Below are 14,426 nucleotides of genomic sequence, written 5' to 3' on the forward strand. Positions count from 1 at the left end.
GAATTTTGTAAAACAAGTAAAAAAAATTATATACATTTCTAGAGAAATTTAAACTAAAAAAAATGGGGATGGGGGTACAGTGAGAGAGAAATAGTTTACAGTATATTTTTAATTAAAAAAATTATTCTTCTCAAATGAAATTGACATAGATGAGTCAAATTTTTAACGGATGATATAGATGAGTCTTTTTAAAACTTCAACGACACATGTATGACTATTGAGTGAATTATTAATGTTGATTTTGTTTTATTTTTTAGTCCACGTAGATGATAATGGATAAGAATGACAAGTGAAAGAATCGAAGTATAAAAGATTAACTATTTGCGTTTTATATTCTTACCACTTCTGTATACCGATGATTGCTAAAGTTTAAATTATATACATGGCCATCATATGCAAAAAGATTTAATGACAAGACAAAAAGATCAAAAGTACTGATTAGTTTGAGAGATTTTGAGTTTCTTTTCAAGGTATGCTCAAATCTGAGTTTCTTTAACTTTTATGGACCACAAGTTATATTATTGAAGTTATCTATGTGTGACATGTGAATTTCTATGGCGGAGGTATAATTTTCTCTTTTACACATAGGAGATCTGGAAATGATATTTTTTAAAATTCAAACTGTAAGTAGACAAAGAGATCTCATTTCCTTGTTTCTCTTTCTGTTTTCACAAACACATTTAAAAACTTATATATATGTAGATTTCACTACTTTAGATTTAATATTTTTTTTAATTTTCTTTAAAGATTTTATCTATTGAACTATAAGAAATTCATTGATGGATTTATGACATCCTTATCGCATGGAAAGTTCTCTATTTGAAACCATAGAGAATTAACTTAACAAAAGAAAAATCTAGGATTTTAACTATGTTTGAGAGAAATGGTTTTCTAGTTCTTTAGAAGGATATATAATTCAAGTCAGTGAGTGTAAAAATTTCAAAACTCAAATCTCTCATCCTATTACAATTTGAATAGAAGAAAATGACCATTTTAAATCTCTTCTCTTTAAAGATGAAGATCTCTTATATGTAAGGACAAAAAATTCTTGTAATCATTTTAATGCTATTGTTTAAGATTACAAGATTTAAAGAAGTTTGTAAAGGGCTCAACGTGTTTTACAAAACCCAATTTCAATTTAACATAGGTGAAGCGAAGGATCACATCGGGCACACTGACCCCTTCAATGATGCGCCGAATGGACTTATGGTTCGCCTATATGCACTTTTCAATCATTTTTCCACACTTTGACCTGCACAATCAACACACCATTACTTCAACTTAAAAAGAAAGCAAATAAAAACTTGGCTTGCCTCCTAAAAAGTGCCTTAGTTAACGTCGTGGCACGACACAAAATTCACATTAAAACCTCATTCTTGGGGTTGCCTTCGTTTCACTAGGAAAATCCCCCTTGCTGTCTCGGGTTCAAATGAGAAGACATATGACCCAGTTGGGTCTCAAAATACTTGATTGATACTGAATGGGAAGTAAAAATCTAGCTAAGGATCGACACATCTTCTTTCTGTGATTGATTCATGTGGCAACCACGCCAGCCACTTGTATGCTTCTCCCATCAAAGAGAATGGGAACAACCTCAAGCGGACTGACTCTTGCAAAATATATTGAAGGAGAATAGTCCACATACATCCACGAAGTTTCTAATATGCTAATAGGGATCCTCATGAGCCAAACCACCTAACAACCCTTTCGATTGCCAAAGTTCAAACATAGTACTTGTTTCGGCCGGAGGCAAGTGAATAGAAACAATACAACCCATAAGATAGGGGTAATTAGCATTAGGCTTGTTGACATCATTGAGGTTTATTATGTCGTCTTGGTGGCTACTTGGATACCATTGCGTCCATTCTGTTTCAAGACACAAAACGGAAAAACTAAACTAAAATTAAGTAAGTTCAACTATAACTTACAAGAACAACATTGAACTTAACTAAAGATTCGCAAACAACACCACTCCCTGGCAGCGGGACCATTTTTATTTCAGGTATAAGGAAACTTCATCCAATCCTAAGTGTCAATGATTACTAATTAGTATAACTCAACTAATTGAGTTGGGGGTTAAATCCCACATGGAGTTGTATGTATTTGAGAATCAATAGCCAAGTGCCAAGATGCTCAAGTTAATCATAGGTTAAAATATTTACGAATAAAAGCATGGTTCAAGTTTGGGGTGAATAAGTGTCAAATAATAGGGGTTTTTTTATTGTAATTATCAAGCAAAGAACATGTATAAATAAATACTGAGACAAGTTTTTGGGATGTAATTGGACTGTAGGCTAAGGTAGACAACTGAGTAATTGTAACTGATATAAAATAGTTGTATATTATGTGATTAAGTTAGAATGTATTGAGGATAAACATTCTCTTTAACAATTTACCCCGAATCGAATTTGTTTTTCTCGATCACTAGTAAGGAACAATTAAGAACTACCTACGTTTTAGTCCATTCACTCTCTTGAGTTGAATGTGCAGAAGAGGGTTTAATATTCACTCTCTTGAGCTGAACCCATGAAAATCCAATACCCACATATCATCAAATCAGTAATCTTAGTTTTAAAATGTCTCTCTCAAGAAAGCCAAAAACACAAAGGTACAGTTGCATTTGCAACTATAACCCTTTAGATTAAGGCAAAATTATTGAATGAAATAACTTTTAAACAATATTTACATTATCAATAAACAATAGTCAACAACTAACTCAACCTATAATCACATAATCATACCCCAAAAATTGGAGTTTTAGTTTGATATCATAAAAAGATAGAAGTTGCACAGAAACAATCTTCTAAACAAGCCTTCTTGCATTCCTCTTCAGCAGAAGGATAAATCCTCTCGAAATCTGATAACGGCCAATCAACATCCGTCACCACATCAAAATCATATAGATCTTCAGGATTTCGCTATCCAAATTCATCACAACTAGGAACAAATTTTGGTTTGCAGCTCCCGTACTTGTTATTCGGATCGATCAACAAATACCCTTTTGGACACTCACAATATGGTCTTTGATTTTCACCTAGATGACACACGTTGTTGAATCCACAAACTCCACTTCCAATATCTTCAACAATTGCTAGACATATGTTATCAGGCAAAGACCATAGAGTACTCCACTTTTGATCCCCCGTAGACGTACTCTTTGGACGATAATAATGAGTTAAAACACCATAAAAATCTAGACTTAGCCTGTGATAATTTTCTGAAATTGAAGGAACATTAGGAGGTGTCAACACAAGTCTTTGATTGTTCCTTTTCAATATGTAAAAACTCATCGAATATCAATTGATAACCAGAATTGGCTTCATCTCCTGAATCAGAAGTATGACTATTGTAATACTCAGCATCATAATTGAAATTCGTTGGCTTGGATTGAGTAACAAGAACCAAATTCCCATCACTCAATATACGAAGATAAAATCTACCAGGACCAAAGAAAGACTCAGATTTTCGAGCAACAAGCTTGTTGTTAATCTCTAGTATTTGAGTAGGCATAAGGGTATCAGTCGGATATCGAAAACTTTCCCATAATACTGAAGAACCAACACCAACAAGAACAAAGTTTCCTGTATCATTCATAACAGCATAAGCAACATTAGAACCAATCCTACCAGTGCTCCACATGATCATTTTCCCTTTAGGATCGCGGAGAATCAGTCCCTTTTGAGGATTTAACTCCGCGATTGAGCCTCGTGGCACAAGGTTACCACCATTTGCATACCAAATTATGTTGGCTTCTTTAATCTTAGCATAATATATGCAAAGTAAGAACTGATTTTGACTTTGAATTTTCTTGAATCCAAATGCAAAATCTCCAGATTGAGAAAGCCATGATGTTGTTTCATCATTTGCTATGAGAGAGCTGCCTAATGGTATAGCAAACTTAGTTTGTGCTAAAATATGCAGGGGAAAGATGAGAAGAACAAGCACAAGAGGATATTTTGTGGAGTATGTCATTTTCACATTTCAAAAACTATGGTATATTAATGTGAAGTTTATCTTTTATGTATACCACTATCACATTTCGTTTTAAGTCGAATTTATAATTTTGAAAATAAGACATATTAGATATTATGTTTATCACGATACTTAATTGATTATTTTAAAAATAAAACAGATTATCTATTATGTTTATCACGGTGGCAAATAGTCTTAGTCACCAATTATTGCTACTTGGTGAGTGTTTTGTACTTTCTTTGACTTTCCCAAGCTTTTTGATAATTGAAAATTTTAAATAAATAGAGAGAGTCGTAGGAGATGTGGACCAAGCTGGGTGATGGATTAATTTATAATAAATAATACTTATATGGCTGGTGTGATATTTGTCTCCATATCCATAAAAGAAAAGTTTTACCAATAGAATCTTTATTTATTTATTTTTTTTCAAAAAAAATATTTATCCTATAAATAAATTAAAAAAAGAGCTTAATATTATATCATAACTAGTTAATTTGCCCGCGTACCGTGCGTTCATAAATAATAGTTGCATTGAAATTGTAAATAATTTTTTACTAATATACATACATTAAAAATAATGGGAAATAGGTTCATAAAAAAATATTAGCAATATTTCAATATGAATTTAATTATTTGTCATTATCACATAACCCAAGAACCTCTAGCGAATGAATCATTCACGAAATGATAAATCATTTGTTCTTTAATTAACATTAAAAGAAAAATAAAGAAGAAAATAAGAATATATATACAAAAATATTTCATGATAAAAATTAAAAAGAATCATTTAAATTGCTCAGATTATACAATTGTGATATATGTCTTAAAAGAAATTTCAAAAGTTTGTTAACATATTCACAAAAGAAATTACGCTTGAACAAAAAAACAATTACAACTTTTGAACTTGCATATTCTTCAATTGATAAGTGAGAAATTACATATCTATGTAAAAATACATAATATTTAAGTTTATGTATAATATTTTTAAGTTATATAATTTAATATAAAAAAATCAAAACATGAATTCTTGGAGCTGAGTACAATAGTTATTTTCTGCACAAAATACGTACCATAAGTGTATATGTTCAATATAATGGGAGAGAATAACTTTGCAGAAATATAAACAACAGAGTTTAAAACACGTACTCAAAAACAATAATTAATATCATATGCATAAGTTAATGAGTGTAAAAAATATACCAGGAAATATAAAAATAGAATGCAATAGAAACGAAAAAATTGAGTCCACTGAATGCACAATATCCCTTAAGAAAATTATTCCCCTCCAATACCAGAGGTTTAAAGAATTACATCCTCTTGTGATGGAACAATTTTAGTCACGAACTTATTGATACAAAAACAACAGTATTAGTAAGTTACTAAATTGGGGCAAATCAAACGAATATTTATTTTGCGGAAGTACAAGAAGAAGATCAGATTTTTTTCTTTAAATGAGAGAAAATTTCTCTATTTATAGACAAAAAAGGGTAGTGTGAACAAATTTTTGTTGTGCCTTATGAGATTGGTTACAACTATTTGAAAAAGTTGTAACCCTTCAAAAAGTTCACAACCTTTCATAAAAGTCGCAATTTTTCATAAAGTCACAACTTTTGAAAGACGTCGCAACTCTTCATTAAAGTTACAATTCATCATTAAAGTCGCAACTATTCATAAAAGTCACATTTTTTCATGAAAAAATAAAGGCTAATTTTGAAAATAAATAAATTTAAAACGAAATTATTGCTTCTGATTCCGCCACATAGGCAGGCCTAGAATTCTCTTTTATATAAATATATGATTTTTATTTTGATAAATAAATGAAAACAAAAAATAAACTTGTTTTCCAATTTGTGTTTTTGTTTTTTTTTTCTCTTTTTTCCTGTCCATTCTTCCTTTTTTCTCTCTTATTCGTCTTTTTGTCCCTTTTGTCCTACCTTTTGTATTTCTTTATTGTCTTTTTCATCTTCTATCTTTTCTTAAAAACTATTTTTCCTTTTTTTTTTCTTTTTTCAGTTTTCTTTATTCAGTTTTTCACTTACGGAGCTAAAGAACTTATTTATTTTACATAGAAATAAGGGTCAAAACATATCTAAAATATTTAATTTTTTTAATTTAATACCTAAACTATTGAAAGTGATTTTCATACCTAAACTATCAATTATTAGTTTGAGAAATACATTAATGCACTCTCTCTTTTATTTGAAAAAATCTTCACACATTACATTGTACATGCATAAAATTTTAAATTTATTTTTCTTATCCCACTTCACCACCTCCTCCCTGTACTCTCCCTCCTACACCCCCCCCCCCAACCCCCCCCTTTCATTTTATTTTAAAATTTCTTTTATAATATATTTTAAAAAACTCATTCTAAAAAAGATTGATATTATTTAACTTTTAAAAAATATAAATTCCACCCCGTCGTTGCTAATTCTCTGCTCCTAATTTATTTTTACATTTTTCTCATTTTGTATTTAAGATGTACATATATTTTCAAGAACTTTTTCGTGTAACGAATATGACATAAATAAAAAATTTATTATAAGAAAGTCTCACGGTGAAAAATAAAACATATTCTCAATATGTATATATCTAATACAAAGCAATAAAAATTTTGTAAGCGGAGGGTTTGGTGGAGTGATTAGAATTTTTTAAGAAAAGTAAAAAAAAATATTTAATACTTTTATAGAGAAATTTAAACAAAAAAAAAATGGGGAGGGGGTACAGTGAGAGAGTAAAATATTTTACATTTTGTTTTTTTTAAAATTATTCTTTCTCAAATTAATATGACATAGCTGAACAAAATTTTTAATGGATGACATAGATGAGTCTTTCTTAAAAGTTCAATGACACATTTATGACTATATGATGATTTATTAATGTTGATTTCTTTTTTTTAGTCCATATATAATATAATGGATAAGAATGACAAGTGAAAATAATTGAAGTATAAAAGATTAACTATTTCCATTTTAATTTCTTACCACTTCTATATAGCGATGATTGCTAAAGTTTAAATTATATAAATGATTATCATATGCAAAAAGATTTAAAGACAAGACAAAAGATCAGAATCTGTTTGTTTAAGAGCTTTCGAGTTTCTTTTCAAGGTATGCTCAAATCTGAGTTTCTTATATTTTCTGGACCACAAGATATATTTTTGAAGTTATCTATGTGTGACATGTGAATTTCTATGGCGGAGGTATAATTTTCTCTTTTACACATAAGAGATCTGAAAATGACATTTTTAAAATTCAAATTGTAAGTAGACAAAGAGAAATCATTTCCTTGTTTCTCTCTCTGTTTCTACGAACACATTTTAAAACTTATATATGTGTAAATTCAACTACTTTAGGTTTAATATTTTTTAAAATTTTTTTGAAGATTTTATCTATTGAATTATAAGAAGCTCACTGACGGATTTATATATGACATCCTTATCGCGTGGAAAATTTTCAATTTGAAACTGTAGAGAAATAACTAAATAAAAGAAAATTCTAGGATTTTAAGTGAGTTTGAGAAAAATGGTTTTCTAGTTCTTTAGAAGGATATATAGTTCAAGTCGGTGAGTGTAAAAATTTGAAAACTTAGATCTCTCACCCTATTACAATTTGAATAGAAGAAAATGACCATTTTAAATCTGTTCTGTTTAAAGATGAAGATCTCTTATATGTAAGGACAAAAAATTCTTGTAAAACAATAAAACTAAAAGAAGTTTGTAAAGGGATAAAAAATTCATTTTTAATGAAAATAGTTTAAGTTTACAAGATTTAAAGAAATTTGTAAAGGGCTCACCGTGTGTTACCGAACCCAATTTAAAATTATCTTAGGTCAAACAAAGGATCATACCGGGCACACTGACCTCTCGCGCAAACTGCACTTGTGGTCGCCTATCTGCACTTTTCAATCATTTTCCGCACTTTGACCTGCACAATAAACACACCATTATTTCAACTTAAAAAGAAAGCAAAACAAAAGCCTGGGTCGCCTCCTAAAAAGTTCCTTAGTTAACGTCGTGGCACGACACAAGTCCACACTAGAACCTCATTCTTGGGGTTGGCCGTCGTATAACTGGGAAAATTCCCCTTGTTGTCTCGGTTTCAAATGAGAAGAGATATCACATATTTGGGTCTCAAAATACTTGATTTATACTGAATGGGAAGTAACAGTCTGGCTAAGGGTCGACACATCTTTTGTCACGGTGTGATTGATTCATGTGGTAACCACACCAGTCACTTGTATGCTTCTCCCATCAAAGAGAATGGGAACAACCTCAATCGGACCAACTCTTTTGGTATGTTCTTGAAGGAGAACGGTCCACATACATCTACAAAGTTCCTAATGTGCTAATGGGGATCCTCATGAGCCAAACCACCGAACAACCCTTTTCTATTGCAAAAGTTGAAACATAGTTCTTGTGATGTGAAACACCACATTTTCTTCGGCTGGAGGCAAGCGAATGGAAACAGTACCACCCATAAGATAGGGGTAATTAGCATTAGTATCGTTGACATCATTGAGGTTTCTGATATCGTCTTGGTGGCTACTTGGATACCATTGCTTCCGTTCTATTTCAAGGCACAAAACGGCAAAACAAAAGTAAAATTAAGTAAGTTCAACTATAACTAACAAGAACAACATTCCACTTAGCTAAAGGTTCTCAAACAACACCACTCCTCGGCAGCAGGGCCATTTTGATTTCAGGTATCAGGAAACTTTATCCAATACTTAATGTCAATGATTAATAATTAGTATAACCCAACTAATTGAGTTGGGGGTAAAATCCCACAGGTAGTGGTATGTATTTGAGAATCAATAACCAAGTGAGAAAATGCTCAAGTCAATCATAGGTAAAAACATTTACGAATAAAAGCATGGTTCAAGTTTTGGGTGAATTAAGTGTCAAATAACAGGGGTTTTTGATTGTAATTATCAACCACAATAGCAAATAACATGTATAAGTGAATAATGAGACAAGTTTTTGGGATGTGATTGGATTATATCTAAGGTATACAAAATGGGTAATAGCAACTGCCATTAAATAGTTGTAAATCATGTGACTAAGCTAGCTCGATTAGGGATAAACATTCTCTTGAACAATTTATCCCGAATCAAATTTGTTTCTGTTGAACACCAATAATAAACAATTAAGAACTACCTACGTTTTAGTCCATTCGCTCTCTTGAGTTGAATGTGCATAAGAGGGTATAAGATTCACTCTCTTGAGATGAACCCATGAAAATCCAATATCCACATACCGTCAAATCAGTAATCTTAGTTTTAAAACGTATCTCTCAAGCAAGCCAAAAACACAAAGGTACAGTTGCATTTGCAACTACAACCCCTTAGAGTAAGCCAAAACTATAGAATGAAATCACTTTTAAACAACAGTTACACTATCAATAAACAATAGTCAACAAAAACAACAGTTACACTATCAATAAACAATAGTCAACAACTAACTCAACCAAGAATCACATAATCACCCCAAAAATTGGAGTTTTAGCTTGATATCATAAAAAGATAGAATTTGTTACCAAATTGTGTTTCCATCAACTGGGTAAGATTTATTTTGTCTTTACGAAGGTCTTATATGATGAATCTTCAACACCCACTTTTAATTTCTCAGAAATGGCAATGTTCAAATCTTTAAAGCTAAGGAAATATTATCTCAAAACTCCATTCTAAACTTCCAAGCTAATAATTCTTATTCTAGATTGAAAGATAGATAGATTGATAGATAAATCAATATAAACTAAATAGTAAAAATGTATTTATGGTTGCAAAAAATATGTTGTGAAAGATCATTAAGCGCAATAAGTTGGGATCGCTGCTCCACTTGGTGATCCGCACTTTGGTCAATTCTATCGCCTTTTCGCTTTGGCCTCTAGTATCTTCAACTCTAGTAACTTTGGGCGACTGCATCATGGAACCGTTCAACAACTTGTCGACTACTCTTTTATATCGCTGACTTAATTTTCTCCTTGAATGCTTTGCACACTGGAACTTTAGGCGATACAATGGCCATTTGGCGACTTGACCAATAAGATAGGCGATCATCAGGACTTTTTTTCTTCATTCTTTTAGCTGCCTTGTTCGTTTGTTCTCATTAGTGTTCATGCTTTGTTCCTCAATCCAAATACATGAAATCAAGAATTTAAATTGATACAAATATGCCTTTGAGGACACTAAATCTTTTAAAATAAAGCCCCAATGATTCAAAAATGTGGACTCATCAATAAGTGCCCAACTTGTATGGACGATTGCTATGGGTGTGCAAAGGATAGGCACAAAATTAGAGATTTCCTGGTTCTCAAGGCTAATGGAAGTGAGGATAATAAAGTTGCCTCTAGTGGTCCATATAAGAGTGCTCTTAAGAAGAATATGTTTTATGCTCTCCAATCTAGAGAGGATCAAGAGTGATCTCCTCATGTTGCTTCCGTTATGTTTTTTATGCTTTATTAATTTCCGGATTTCTTGTATTTTGTGACTTGTTATGTCTGATCTTGAAGTTGTATTTTGCATGAATGATGTATTGAAGTGATTATATAGGCTTACTCCCAAGGAGGAGATAGTGTGCCAAAAAAATAAGGTTATTGTGTGTTTATCTGTTGCCATGATTCCCTTATGTGCATGTTCATGAAAAAAGCTTAGGTCTTGATAGAAATGACTTATATACATTGTTTGCCTCATGTTGTGGTGAATTTGAGTGGAATCACATATAAACTTCATGAGATGAACTAATTAACACCTTAGTTAGGAGTTGAACGATTCCTCCTTGAATAGAGGTTTTTTGAGAGTAAATTGCATATAGGATCCATGACTGTGTGTTGATCATGTTTTAGATAGGAGAATGTAGTTCCTCCTTGAAATGAGTAAATGTAGATGTTCATCCATTTTGAATTGTTAGAAGTAGTTCCTACTCATTTGTGTTGCATTGAATATGCTTAGCTTGGAATTACAATTTTCTTCCTTGGTTGTGTGCATTTAGATGTATTGCAGGCATGATGAGCTGCTAATTTATAGAGGTAACCTAAAGAAGCATTTAGAATCGTCATTCGAGGATGAATGATCCCAAGGGGGATATGCTGTTATGCCTCAAAAACTAGTGAACTAAACTAGAAAGTTCTAAAGCCTTATGCTAGAGCTTTAGAGTTTAGTATGAGGGTTAAAATTGTAAAAATGATTTCCTAGTTATAATGAGGGTTTTAGGGTTAGGGTATCAAGGTATAACCACTCAAGGACTACCAGAGGGGTCCTTGAGGAAGAACCTTAAAACAGACCCAAAAGCTGTAAAAAAGCAGCCATCCACGACCAGTAGATGGACCCACACCCCGTGGGTTGGGGTCATAGGTCAAGTACTGCGCTTGTTTGCAATTTTTAGCCTCATTTCACCACCCACAAGGGTTCATCACGATCCGTTGACCAATCCACTGTCCGTGGGTGGGGGTTTTCTGAGTGGGGTCAAATTTAGAGTTTAGTTTTTAAGTTGGGGCTTAGGGGTTAATTGGTATTTAGTTGGGGGTTAAGGGAGGTCGGTTAGTTTCTTATTAAACCATATATATAATAATAATAGACCCTTAAACTAAGTGAATTAAATCATTCTTCAAATACCACAAAACTAACCCAAATTCACTCTCTAGAAGTGAAGAAGAAAAAGAAGAAGAGAACTAAGACAGGCAGATTTCCTCCATTGTTTAAATCTTGTGTTAAGGATTTGAATTAAGGTATGTTATCTTATTCATCTATGGTTATTCCACCCATAGATCCCCAGAGTTTCCCTGAAGTCAAAATGCAATTCTTGCTAGGGTTTCTTCCTACATTGTGTGTAGTGTTAAACTTTGATTCCAATCAAGTCGATGATACTTAGTTATGATTTGATTGACACTTTATTATAATATTATGATAAATTTATGTGATTTGAATGGTAAATCCTAGTCGATTTGATGAATTTTATATTATGGGAGTTTATGCCTTGAATGGTGAAATTGAAGAATTAGAATTGATCTTCTAAAATTAAAGTCATGTGTAGTAATGTTTCAAGATTAGGGAACATATAGACATGAATTAAACTATTATTTATTATGTATGATCGATCTTTATTTGTAAATCAATGAATTTGAAACTTTTGATAAATAATGACTAGATTCACCTGGTAATAAAGAATGTGATTAGGATGCCTCAGAATCTAGGGGAAATTGATTATTGTGGGATTGAAAGTAAGGCTTGTAGTCAAGAATGTTGGATCAATAGGGCTTTGAGGGTAAAGGTAAGGTGATATAAGTCTAATAGGTATATTTGTGGTGAATAATGTATACTCACCTAACCTACCATATAAGTTCTAGGAAGTATAAAGTGATAGAGTCACTTGGACATGAATTTATTGTCAAGGACTTCCTTTCATGAGACATAGGTCATTTATGACTGGCCGAGGAAGTCGGTTGAAAATTTTAAACTATTCGATAACTATATTTAATTAATTTACGTGTAATAGACAGGTAATTAATTGAGTTGATAGTAATGAGCAAAGTCTGAAACTTCATGTTCTAGGTCAAAATCAGAAAAATCAAGTTGATAGTTAGTGTACATAAATATAAATAATTTGATTATTGATAAAGCGCATATACGTGCCTGATTTAATGGACTTATTGTGCTTTTTCTGTTTGTTCTCTTTCTTGAAGCAATGGCTTCCAGAGATGAGCTTCACGAAAATGAGGTAGTCAAAAAAACCTCAAAAGTTGCCAGAGGAAAAAAAACCAATCTAATGGGCGAACATTCTGTGGTCTTGCCAATTGTTGGACGTATTTACATAACGGACAATAACGCCACAGACTCATCTAGTAATGAGAAGGAAAATCATCAAGGAGAGAAGTCCAAACGACAAAAAAGTTTGTAAAGAAATTATCATACAAAATGGAAAGACCAAGGTCACTTCAGAGATGGTATCCTCCAAAGAGAAAAAAATATACAAAACTGCACTAAGAATATGTAAAGAAGTACTGGGGAGTTAGACAACTAAAATGGGGAAGATGGGTTACTGAGATTCGAGATGTAAGAACGAATAAGCGACATTGGTTGGGAAGTTTTGGCACTGTGGATGAAGCTGTTTTGGCTTATGAAAAGCCAGCCATTGAAATAAAAGGTCTAAATGCTTTGACAAACATTCTTAAGCCGCCACCAAAGGAAAGCGACCCCATCCACCATTAAGGAAGACAAAAGGCATGCGACTCCATATATGTTTAGTTACTTTATTGGTTCAAGTTACCATAGGTTTATCCTGTCCAATCCAAATGAACAGACCCCACAACATCCTAATGAACTAAGCTAGAAAAAAATAAAAGAATGTCCTCCGGAATGTAAGGAGACTCACCAAGTGACTACGGAGTGCTCTGATCAACGATGTACTGTGTGCTGATCCTGGTTACCTGCGTTTGCATCATGAAACGATGCAGACAACTGACATCAGTACATTGAATGTACAATTATGCGAGTTGGAAAGCTAAACGACGACTTAAGCTTGAGGGGTTAAGATGAACTTACCTTGGCTCTGCTCAACTCAAGAATATGGTTAACTCAAAGTATGAATATAAAGCAATTTAAAACACATGCGATTTATATTAAGCTTGGAAAACAATAAAACAACTTAGTTCATTAAACAAATGAATTAACAAACTCAATTTTGTTGAATGCCTTGAATCGGACCCGTTACAAACAGAAAGGACGGGGGTCTCGCTGCCCGGTCAGCGAGTCGGGGGGTCCAGGGGGGCGACGCGCCCCCTGGCCTGGGGGTCCGGGGGGGCGGAGACGCCCCCGGGCCGACGGTATACAATGTTGTTGTATTGGGCCCTTAATTATCTGTTAATTCTGTATGTTGGGCCCAAGCCTGTTAGGGCGTAGCTTAGCACTATATATAGACGCTATGGCAAACCCTATTCTGTAATTCTGTTCTTGCCTCTCCTTAATAAAACTGCTCTCCCTCTTCCCGTGGACGTAGCCAATTTATTGGTGAACCACGTAAATCTTTTGTCTTGTTTTTAGCGTTTATATTTTCTCGTATTATCTCGAATTCCGCATAACAAATTTTACTTATATATGAAAGTAATATAACTTTTGTGGGAGATTCTCTAACCGACAACCGTCACTTTGAGCCTAAGTGATGATACAATGTTTTACCTCATGTTGCCCAAGGATGATCCTATACCTTGCCATCGGTATGGGACCTTACTTAGCTTAGTGGATCCACTCGATAAACTTACGTAATCATCTAAAATGTATGACCCATCAATTTCCATGATGGGCTCATGGTTTACATGGAGACTTGAGTTAATTATAAACTCTCATCCCCACATCGATGCTCAATACTACTCCCAAAACATACTTTAGCTCATACTTTTAATAAAATCCCTTTCTTTGGGTTAAGATAATTTAGTGAACCCTTTAGCTTTAAAAAGCCC

The 14,426-nt window shown here is 32.9% G+C and overlaps 2 pseudogenes; one reads left to right on the forward strand and one right to left on the reverse strand.

The window, feature by feature from the left end:
* Positions 1–2,554: 2,554 nt before the first annotated feature.
* Positions 2,555–4,028, reverse strand: LOC107005820 (annotated as a pseudogene).
* Positions 4,029–12,655: 8,627 nt separating this feature from the next.
* On the forward strand, positions 12,656–13,179 carry LOC107007777 (annotated as a pseudogene).
* Positions 13,180–14,426: the final 1,247 nt, after the last annotated feature.

This window comes from Solanum pennellii, chromosome 1 (assembly GCF_001406875.1).
Source record: "Solanum pennellii chromosome 1, SPENNV200".
Lineage (NCBI taxonomy): Eukaryota > Viridiplantae > Streptophyta > Magnoliopsida > Solanales > Solanaceae > Solanum > Solanum pennellii.